Here is a 10,540-nt window from a genome sequence, read left to right as displayed (position 1 = left end):
CTCGAATTTAAAAAAACAATCAAATTTCATATTCCATAATATTTTCACTGAGAAAAATGAAAGTCAAATTAGATATGAGTCTTTGTATCATGTATAAGATGGCACTTCAGTAAAGATAAATTTAACAGGTAACAACCCATCACCAAAGACTCTAGCTCCACTCTCTTCCAATATAGCTACAAACTTTAATATCATGCCAGAGTCACAATTGATTAGTAGAGGTAAACTTAGATCGATTGGATCTCAAGCAGCATAAGGTAAATCAAACTAACTAATTGCACGCGTAAGGGAATTGGTCAAAGGCAATCTAGAGATCTTAGGTCCAAGAGTTAGTTATGCGGGGGCACGGATTAACATCCCACGACGCCTTTTCGGTACTACAATCCTACTTTTGGTTAAAGTCAAAAGTCATTTGTAAGTTAATCTTTTGGGTACACATGATGTTTTAGAATGTCGCCAAAACACTTATTGGGTGACGCTATCGATCAATACAACTGTTTGTCCATGTGTAGTGCGTGACGATCCATTTATGAGTGCAAGCGTGAATCTGGACCTACAATGGTTCGAAAGTGTATACCAATACTTAGCCCCTTCCTATTATAATTCTATCTATAGTTGGCATTGGCAGAAAACATTCTGAATTGACTTGGACCCCTCAACTCATGGATCGGATTTTGTTAGCCCGCTTGATTTGGTTTTGACCCACGAGACAGTTTTCCAAGTCCAACTCCATCTCTCGTTTCTTCATTGATCCATCTAGTACTGTTTAGTATTCCCATGATAAGTAATAATTCCGTTAAATCATCAGGAGATAATTTATGATTTATAGAAAAACTCAACTCATTGGCTCGATCTGAGATTAAATTTAAACTGGAGTTAATCTCTTTAGTTATCAATATACATTTATCTCTATCCAATACAAGTAACATGTACATCATCTAGATAATATACAAGCCATGTAATCTTTTCTTAGCTAGCCACCTTTATCATTATTGATTTTGATATTCCCTTAACTTCAAAAGCTATAAGTATACGACATATCGACATAGTTGGCAATGGCTAGTGTAAAATCGAAGTACAGAATTTCCGTTAAATAATACTAATGCTCTTCGAATTTTAAATGAACATAGTTTATTACATGGTCATCAATTCATTTGATTTTTTTTTCTAGTCATCGTCACACGATTGGCAGTTGGCACTAACTCTCAACCGTTAAGTGAGATTTGGAACTTTCCGACTTCTCCTTATGTGACCCGAGTCTAAACATGGCCAAACCCAATTTTTTTTTTTAAAAAAAGAAGATTTCTAGAATAATAAATATAAGATGAGATGTAGACTATAGTTTTTTTTTTGTCCCACTCCAACTCTCAACTCATTATCAGACTTTTGTCATACTTTTTTGCAAAGTGTAGTAGTTGAAATCCATATCTAAAATCAAACGTCACCACCCTGGCCATCCTTGAGAAATGGGGCCCTCCTTTCTCAAGTCGGAAGGGTGGCCACATGGGCAAACCCCAGTAGTTATGTAGACCATAGTTCTCTTCAAGCAAATTATTCACTCCCTAAACTAATTTCTTTAATGCGCCTAGTTATATTGGGGAGCTTTTGTTAGTTGTAATCCACTTAGAGAATAATAAAAGGACAAATGTGGAGTTAGGTTATTGGTGTTAATTTCGGAGCAAAAGTAATAAAAAGTGGAGACAAGAGACATCAATGAGTTGGGAATGGGGCTAACTTTTTTTTTATCTAATTGGTCAATTCGGGAGTGGGGAACCCCCTTTTCGTTCTTAGCTAGCGAATGAGATTGAACAGGAGGTTCAATATTTTTACATGTTTTTTTTTTATTTACTACGCGCATCGAATTAGGTAATTGGACATATTGGTAAGGATTTGATTACATCTGAAAAGCTGATTAATAATGATGCTTTTTTGTTGCAAGTTCCTCCATGCATGAATACCTATACAATCGAGAGCCATAACTTAGATGTTTTCTATTTTTTTTTTCCATAGTAATTACGTTCGTCAAAATGAGTGTTACTTCTAAAAAAAATGTTTGACCAATATTTCATAGTTATACCATCTCAATTGAGCGTAGGAAGTTGCTCCATCCACTTGCACATCCAGCCTCAAATTAGGATATAGCGCGTGCAGGGGTGGAGAGAGAGAGAGAGAGAGGATGGGTGCACCAGTAACTTTGATATGGTTGGTTTGTCATACTGAGTTCCCAAGTCTTGTTGAAATCCGTAGAGTTGAGGGAACAAATGAGTTTTGGCACTCACTTTCTCGCTCTAAGTCAAAGCCGTCCGTTTCTGATTTTTGGGTGGAGGCTGATTGTTACTCAACTTTTCTTTACTTCAATCTACTTATTTGGCTCATGCTTATGCTTCTACTCAACTTCGTACCTATGCCCTGATTTCGTACTATTAACAATACTATGCTCTACATATGGTTATAAAAGTCGAGTTAAAATTGACAAATAGATAACTCTTATAGTTAGCATTCGTTCTAACTATGAAGCTGACCCATGTAAAGAATGAGGAAGGGCGAATGGTGTTGCTGAAATAGACCTAGAAGAGCATGAGCAGTTCGTTGAAAGAAAGAGGACCCAAAGTTCGGGTCGGAAGCATACATATTCTTCACTCAAGACCGTTTTAAATGATGCAATCCTGCATTTTCTCGAGGTCACTTCGAATTCACGTAATAGCTATAGCATCCTCTTGTGATTACCCCATCTTAGCTGATTGTCAACTTGTGCGGACAACTCCAACTGTACCTTTCAACATAAAATTCGTAGAAAAGAAAGCGTGAGCATTGAGCAATTGATGACAGAGGTGCCATTTGGACGATTCCACGTCAAATTGTCTCGACAAAAAAAAAATGCCGCTCTCAATCAATTGTTAGTTGCCCCACTCTATGTTCTACTTTATCTTGAAGGGAAACCCAAGACACTCCTGTCACTTTCTCCAAGATCGACCCATTGCCATCTCTTTGATCACATAAACATAACAATGTCGACTTGAGAGAGAGAGAGAGAGAGAGAGCTGCCAGCATTGACCAGATCTACAACTTTTATAGGTAAAATCCAAATTTATTTAAGCGAGTTCTAGCCTATCATTGAGCGAGTTCACATATTGTATGTACACAATCACCGCTGGCAAAAAGTTGTCACCATTCGACTCAGCTAGGTTGGATTCCTCTCAATATTAAACTCATGTCAATGGCTAAGGTGGAGAGTTCGATTCCCTACCTTCTCGGAGGGGGCTAGGGGTGAGGACATTTAATTTCAGATGTAGATTTCGACTCCTACGTCTTGTAAGAGGTAAGGAAAAAAGTCTAAGAGCGACTCAAGAGTTAGAGTACGACAGACTAGACAAAAAAGGTTAACTCAAATCCATAAAATAAATACAAATTGCTAGGGATGAATCACTTTCAGAGGACAAATACAAAGAGAATGGAGCCCGCTTTCGCTTGGAGATCTCTGCGACCAAGCCAACAAAAGAGGACAGAATCTCTGTTATTCTCAAGAATGCAAACCTTGGCTAAGTGAACATTGGACTCCATGTATTCAAGCAACGAGATGATGCCAAGCCATTGCAGATTTAAAAAATTTAAGAAGCAATCATCCTGTGTGACCAGAGAAATAGCACCTGAATCAATCCCACTTCACTCGCACCCTAATCTAACCATCATTCTCATGCCTCAGAAGCATTTCCACCACTTGGCTCATGGTGTGTCTGGCGTTTTTATCTTCCTCCACGCACTTGAGCGCGACCTCGATCAAGATCTCCATTTGCTTCGGGTGGTAATCGCCCTTGAGCGTGGGATCCACCATCTCTTCCAGACGGGACCCCGTCCACCCCAGTTCCTTCATCTGATTCCTCGCCCATGGGACGAGCCGGATTTGCCTGGTGTCCCCTCCGCTCTCCGATGATTGGACGCTCGTCATCGGGCTAATTCCCATCACCATCTCTAACATGACAATCCCGTAGCTATAGACATCCACCTTGGATGTGATGGACAGATTAGAGACCCATTCGGGAGCCATGTACCCTCGGGTTCCTCTTATTCTTGAGAAATTGGAATTCGTCACCTTCCCTCGGTCCATTAGCTTGGAAAGCCCAAAATCCGCGACTTTGGGTTGGTAATCGGAGTCTAGGAGTATGTTCTGAGGCTTCACGTCGCAATGCAGAGCCCATTCCAAGCACTCCTCGTGGAGAAAAGCTAGACCCTATGCAGTACCTACCGCGATGTCGAATCGCCTCTTCCAATGGAGCTCGGGTGACGACAAGTTCTGTGCCAGCGACCCGTGTTCCATAAACTCGTACACCAAGAGCCTGTGCTTTCCCTCGGCGCAGTAACCCCACATCTCGATCAAATTCACGTGGTTCACCCTCTCGATCGTGCTGGCCTCGGCCAGAAAATCGGCCTCTCCAGTTGTGGCATTGCTGAGCACCTTCACTGCCGCGACCCGATCATCCGCCAATAGGGCCTTGTACACGATCCCACCTGCGCCTCTCCCGATCTCCTTGCTGAAATTCCTTGTTGCCTTCTTGAGCTCGTCATAGGTGAACCGCTTGAATCCGGTCACGGCGAGGAGGTAGCTCTGGTGCACAGAAGTGACGTCCTGCTGGTTCCTAATCACGAAGAAACACACCAAGAATACCACCACGATCTCGATCCCTCCGACCACGCAGGCGAACCAGAGCATGAAGCTTACTGCCCCGTTTTTGCCTTTCTTGGCATAAGTCCCGTTCAAGACCACCTCCGCGGTGGGAGAGCAAGTGTACTGAGATCTCCTCACCAGCTGGTCCTCGGTGAAGGTCCTGTTCTTGGGGACCTTCATGAAGAACACGCCGGTGAAGCTGGGCAGGTTGTGGCCATTCAGGAGCTTGATCTTCGGGTAGCAATCGAACGTGCCGCTGGAGCTCGACCCGCTGTACTGGAATCCTCGGCAGTTGCACAGGCTCAGGCAAGTCTGCCAGCACTTCTCTAGGGTGGTATTGAAGATGCTGTTGTAGTCGTAGCCATAGAAATCGACGTACAGGAGCTTCACGAACCTGATCTCTTCGGCGACGCACGCATCGGAGAATGTGAAATCGGGCACGCAACCGGCCGACCAGTCGCCTGGGACCTTGGGGACGTACCCAGGCACGCAGGAGTAGCTCCGGCCCTTGGCCGGGCCGTAGCTGCAGAGGCTGTTGTTGCCGCACACGCTGTGGATGAAGCAGGGCATGCTGCTGATCGCCTCCCACGTCACGGCCCAGCCGGTTCAGTTTGAGCCCGGCTTGTGGCTGCAGACCCGCAAGTTGCCATCGAAGTCGAGGGTCGTCCTTCTCTGCATAGCCGTGACGCCGTAGTCGGACGTGTAGAATGAGTAGTTGTCAGAGGACTGGAAGAGGCCGAGCCGGTCGAGCACAGCGATGCGGCTGCTGTTGTAGAGAAATCGGCCGAGCTGAGAGCTCTGGACCCACGGGAATGGCCAGTACACGCCCGAGATCGACGGGCTGTCAAAGAGGAGGCGGAGGACATTGTCGTTATCAAAGTAAAGCTTGTAGAACCCGGTCGAGTAGTTGTACCGGCTCCGAGCGGAGATCAGGAACATTTTTCTGGTGAGTGGCTGCTGAGGTAGGAGGGTATCGGTCAGCGAGTCGAAGCTCTGCCACAGGACGCCGCCGGTGTCGTTGGCGAGAACAAGGTTACTGGTGTCATTGAGGAGGAGCTGGGCGGCGGAGGGGAGCTGATGCCGGAAGACCAGACTTCGGGGGCAGCGTCGCCGGCGTCGGTGAGGACGAGGTTGCCCAAGTCAAGGAGGGAGAAGGTGGAGCGTCGGCCGTTGACGGGGGCCTGACGGTTGGCCATCCAGACGGGGGTGCAGGCGGCGCCGGAGCAAGGTGAGTGGCTGAACCAGATGGCGAAGCTGTAGGCGTTGTCGCCGACGGGGAAGAAGCCAGCGGAGAAGGCGCCAGAGGGGGAGACGAGGACGTCGTCGGGGTTCTCGATGGAGAAGGACGCGCGTTTGGTGAGACTGGGCAGCACCGAGGTGGAGAGCTGACAAGATTGGAGGAAGAGGAAGACGGGAGGGAGGAGCGAGAATATTGGAGCCATAGGACTCGGCGGCGAAAGACAAGTGCAGTGAATCTCGCCAAGGACGATATGTATAGTCCAGTTAGCATAACAGTCCTTAGTTCGTAACTGCCTGTTTTGGCCCCCAGCAAGGAGACCACCACAAGGTTTGTCGCCTTTATGGTAAACGTTGACCATGAAGTCCATCTTCCATCCATGCACGATATCTCACCGACCGAAGCAATTCGTGCGATTGTATTGTCCACATGGCGAATGTTCAATGTCCGAAGACCCGTAAGCGTTATAAGTTGGTTACGACTCAATAACACAGGCCGTGTCCAGAAGAAGGAAGAACTACGAGGGAGGTCACTCAAGTTTTAACTTCACTTTTAGGTTGCGTTGCTCGTTATTAAGTCGACGCCTGAACTTATTGGCAGATAGTTCAGTTTTGATTTTATTTTCAACTAACTCACTTTAATAACTGGCAGATCTGAATGTCACAAAAATATTTGACGTATCGACTCGCACGACATGATAATAAATAGTGAGCTCGCATAGTATAGCCTAGCAAATTACTCAGCTTTACAACTTCCGTAACTTGGTAACCAACCTTCTTTTACGATAAATTGTTCAACATTAAGTTTCAAAAACGCCATCGCACTTCAGTTGACTCGTGCAAGTAAATAAAATTTTGCTAAGGATGCATATCGATTGTTTTCAACCAAGCATCCATTTGCCATCTCTATTTTAAGATCACGGCACATGTCCACTTAATTCCGGACCTCACCATCTCAACCTAAGTCCCACAAATACTATCTAGCACCTCTCTCTCTCTCTCTCTCTCTCTCTCTCTCTCTCTCTCTCTCTCTCTCTCTCTCTCTCTCTCTCTCAGGGGTGAGTTCCCAATTTTGGGAACCGGGGACTGGACTGGTTAGTCCTAGGACCGGGAACCGAACCGGACGATCGGCCCGGTCCAATGGAATTGGTCACTTAGAGTTTAGTTCACATTTTACTGATTTTTTGTCAATGAATTTATGTCAATGAAGTTCACTTAGGTTTAGTTAATATTTTACTAATTTTTTTGAAGAAATAAAAAACGCATATGTAATTGGTCCGATCGGTTTCCCCTTGGAATCCGGAACCGAACCGCCCGAACACCGGTTCCACTTTTAGGAACCGGGAATTGGATCAACCCTCCCGGGAATCGGACCCAATTCCATCGACCCAATTTCAGACCGATTTAGTCCTCTCTCTCTCTCTCTCTCTCTCTCTCTCTCTCTCTCTCTCTCTCTCTCTCTCTCTCTCTCTCTCTCTCTCTCTCTCTCTCTCTCTCTCTCTCTCTCTCTCTCTCTCTCTCTCTCTCTCTCTCTCTCTCTCTCCTCTCTCTCTCTCTCTCTCTCTCTGTCCACCTTTGGGCCTCCTGAGTCCTCGCCGTCGCCATCAATGATTTACTGCTGTGGTGTTGAGAAGGATAACTCGCGTTTTTTTTTTCTTTGAAAAATTCTCTTCTGATGTTAAGACTAGAGTAAGCTATGCTTGGTGAGATCTCATATTTCGGGTTTTTCTTTCTAGGGATTTCTGCTTCCTGTTGTTGCGTGTCCAAGAGTGAGTGTGTGTGTGTGTGTGATCCTACATTTTAGTGAGAGAGAGTTGTGTGAAGTGAATGGCGCCTAATGTGAGGGTGAGAGAGTGTACCTTGCATTTTGGAGGGAAAAGATTGAACATATGATGCAATCTTAGCCCTTTGATTGATCTTATAACTCACATTGATCCCTTAATGACTAAGACTATTGGATGAAATTTTGACACATAGATAGACGACTTGTCACTTTAGACGGCTACGACTGAGAGGCTAAACAATGGCTATGGTAATTTTAGGATAATGGCAATTTTGTAATTATTGCAATGTGAGGAGAGACGGGTTTGGCCATGATTGATATTTTCGGCCGATTGGGCCAAGCCCAATTGAGTCAATCCGAGTTCACCTGGGATTCTTCGATTGTTGAATTGGCTCCTAAGTTTTCTAATTGGGCTTGATGTCTCAGTTGAGGGGGTTGGATGAGCCCAATTGATGATCGACCCAACGGGCCAAGTCGATTTGGGTCCAATTGAGTTGATCCGGATTGATCGGGTCAACCTGAGGCCTTCTAATTGCCTTAAATTCTCTAAAATCAGGCACATGGGTTTGGCCATCGCACTTGATTGGGTTCAATTGGCCAAAACTGGGCTTCGACCCAAGTGGGCTGAACTGTTTAAGGTCAATCGGGTTGACTCAGACCGACCCTGATGGTCCCAATCATCGTTTTAGTCAAATTATACCAAATTGCCACGATTCTACCAAAATTGACTTTGGAATTGAGTTGATTCGGCTTAATTGGATTTGAATAGGGCTAATTGGCATTATTTATAAAGAACGGACAGGGGCCCTAAATTTGCGCTCAAGAATTGGCCCACCTATCTCAAGCCCGATTTCTTAAAATTGGCTTTGCCGATCGAGGGTCAAAATTTTTGATTTGACCGAAAAGTCAATTCTCGATCATTTTTTGTGAAAACAATTCATTAAAAATCTAATTAAGCTTAAAAAGGGTTAAATTGGTAATATTTCAATTTTTTCAAATTTTCGAAAAAATGTTGACCAAGGATTAACTTTAGAAATTGACCAAAAATTTAACTCAAAAGGTCAACCTTAGATTATTGAAGGAATCAATGTCCAAGTTTAGACACGATGTGATGAAACTTGAAAAATGTTGAAAAACACCAAAATAACTCTTTTTGATCGAAAAACGGGTCATGTCGCGATCAAGGACCCTTAATTTCGTGTTTTTACCTTTATGCGACATGTTGGCTAAAATCGGTTATCGATGGACTCTATGGGTGCGTTTGGTTCAGTATTTTGAAAACCCCTTGAGGCTTCAAAGCCCCTTGAGAAAAATTTGAGGTGTTTGACAATCATTTTCAAGAGGCTTTCAAGTGAAATCTAGCATTTTCAAGGCTAAAAGCCCAAGGCAAGTCCCCACCTGCTTTGAGCTTTCAGCATTTTCGGAATGCTGAAACCCTCAATTAATGAAATATGGTCAGTTTCCTTTTTTGCCCTTAAAAGCTTATTATAAGTCCAGTTTTGCCCATTTTAAAAAACAAAACCCTACTCCCCACTAGGGGTGATCAGTTCCGGGATGGGTAGGGTCCAGACCTGAAACCTGGAACCTACCTCGTTACAATCAATTCCCAGTTTTTGAAACCTGAAACCTACCCTGATTTCCCTAGACCCTGTTTTGGAACCTACCCTGTTTTTCCGGTCCGGTTCCAGGGTCTACCCGATAACCTGTTTTTTTTTTCTTTTTCTGGTTTCAGAAATTTGGAGCAAAATAAACAATCCACAAGCACCATGTCCAGCAATTGACATGCTCCCCTTGACATGTTCACAAGTGCTCTGTGCTTCTTGAAGTAATAAAAATGAAAATGATGAAAATATATAAGCTAATGCATAATCGTGTCAATTAGTTTCAAGCGAAGAAAGTTCAACAAATATTCACCCACAGCGGATGAATAACACACAAAAAAACTAACCATGCTAAAACCCTCCAATAATTCTTTACTTCTACAATTGAAAAGTTAGTGCTTTAGTAAAATAAAAATGATGAAAAGCACCATTGTTCCTAGGAGAAGACAATAACAAGATCCATCCTAAGAGACCAATTCAGCCACAACTCCATGAAAATGATGAAACAGTAAGACCCAACAAAGTTCTTGCATTGCAACCATCCAGAACCATCACGGGCATGGTAAAAAACCTAAAATTCATACATAAAGAAAAATCAACTAGAAATCATGCTCTAAAGACAAATGCAAATATACCGATTAATGAAGTCTATTTACTCACCACAAAATCGAAGTTTCCACAAAAGAAAGTCTATTTACCAATGATAATATCATCGGTAGGACAATCTAAATCTAAAAACCAAAAAAAAAAAGATTAAATAAAGTATTCACTCAATAGATAAATATGTGAATGAATTACAAGATAAAAAGAAATAATGAAATATACACGACTTACCCGACTCAAACTTTTCCGTGTTCTCAATGCACTCTTCAACATTAATTGGCACGCGAACGGCTCTCAATCAATCTTGAGTGCAAATCAAACCTTTCACCACTCTAGGAGTCAAAGAACTTCGAAAGCCGTCAAACACATGTCCCGATGTACTAAAAACCGACTCCGAAGCAATGGTAGTCACGGGAATGGACAAAATATCCCGAGCCATCAAAGATAAGATTTTATACTTTGACCCACTACTCTTCCACCACATCAAAAGGTCCAGATTAATGACATCTTCACTTTCGGCTTCAAGATACCAATCAAGCTCAGATTTGTTTTCATTAAGCACTTTTTTCTTCGCGTGAAGAAATCTTTTTCGCCAAGCTTGGATGTCATCCTCATTGTTACCTTCATTGTTATCAATATTGGCATTGGACCCAC

General features: G+C 43.5%; 1 pseudogene; it reads right to left on the bottom strand.

Annotated features, from left to right (window-relative positions):
• Positions 1-3,580: 3,580 nt before the first annotated feature.
• LOC115664061 (putative receptor protein kinase ZmPK1) lies at positions 3,581-6,122 on the bottom strand (annotated as a pseudogene).
• Positions 6,123-10,540: the final 4,418 nt, after the last annotated feature.

Source organism: Syzygium oleosum, unplaced genomic scaffold, assembly GCF_021117445.2.
Source record: "Syzygium oleosum isolate NSW1041296 unplaced genomic scaffold, Sole_v2.1 Sole_v2.22, whole genome shotgun sequence".
Lineage (NCBI taxonomy): Eukaryota > Viridiplantae > Streptophyta > Magnoliopsida > Myrtales > Myrtaceae > Syzygium > Syzygium oleosum.
Note: the sequence above shows the minus strand (reverse complement) of the source record. Positions and strands in the feature narration are given on the sequence as shown.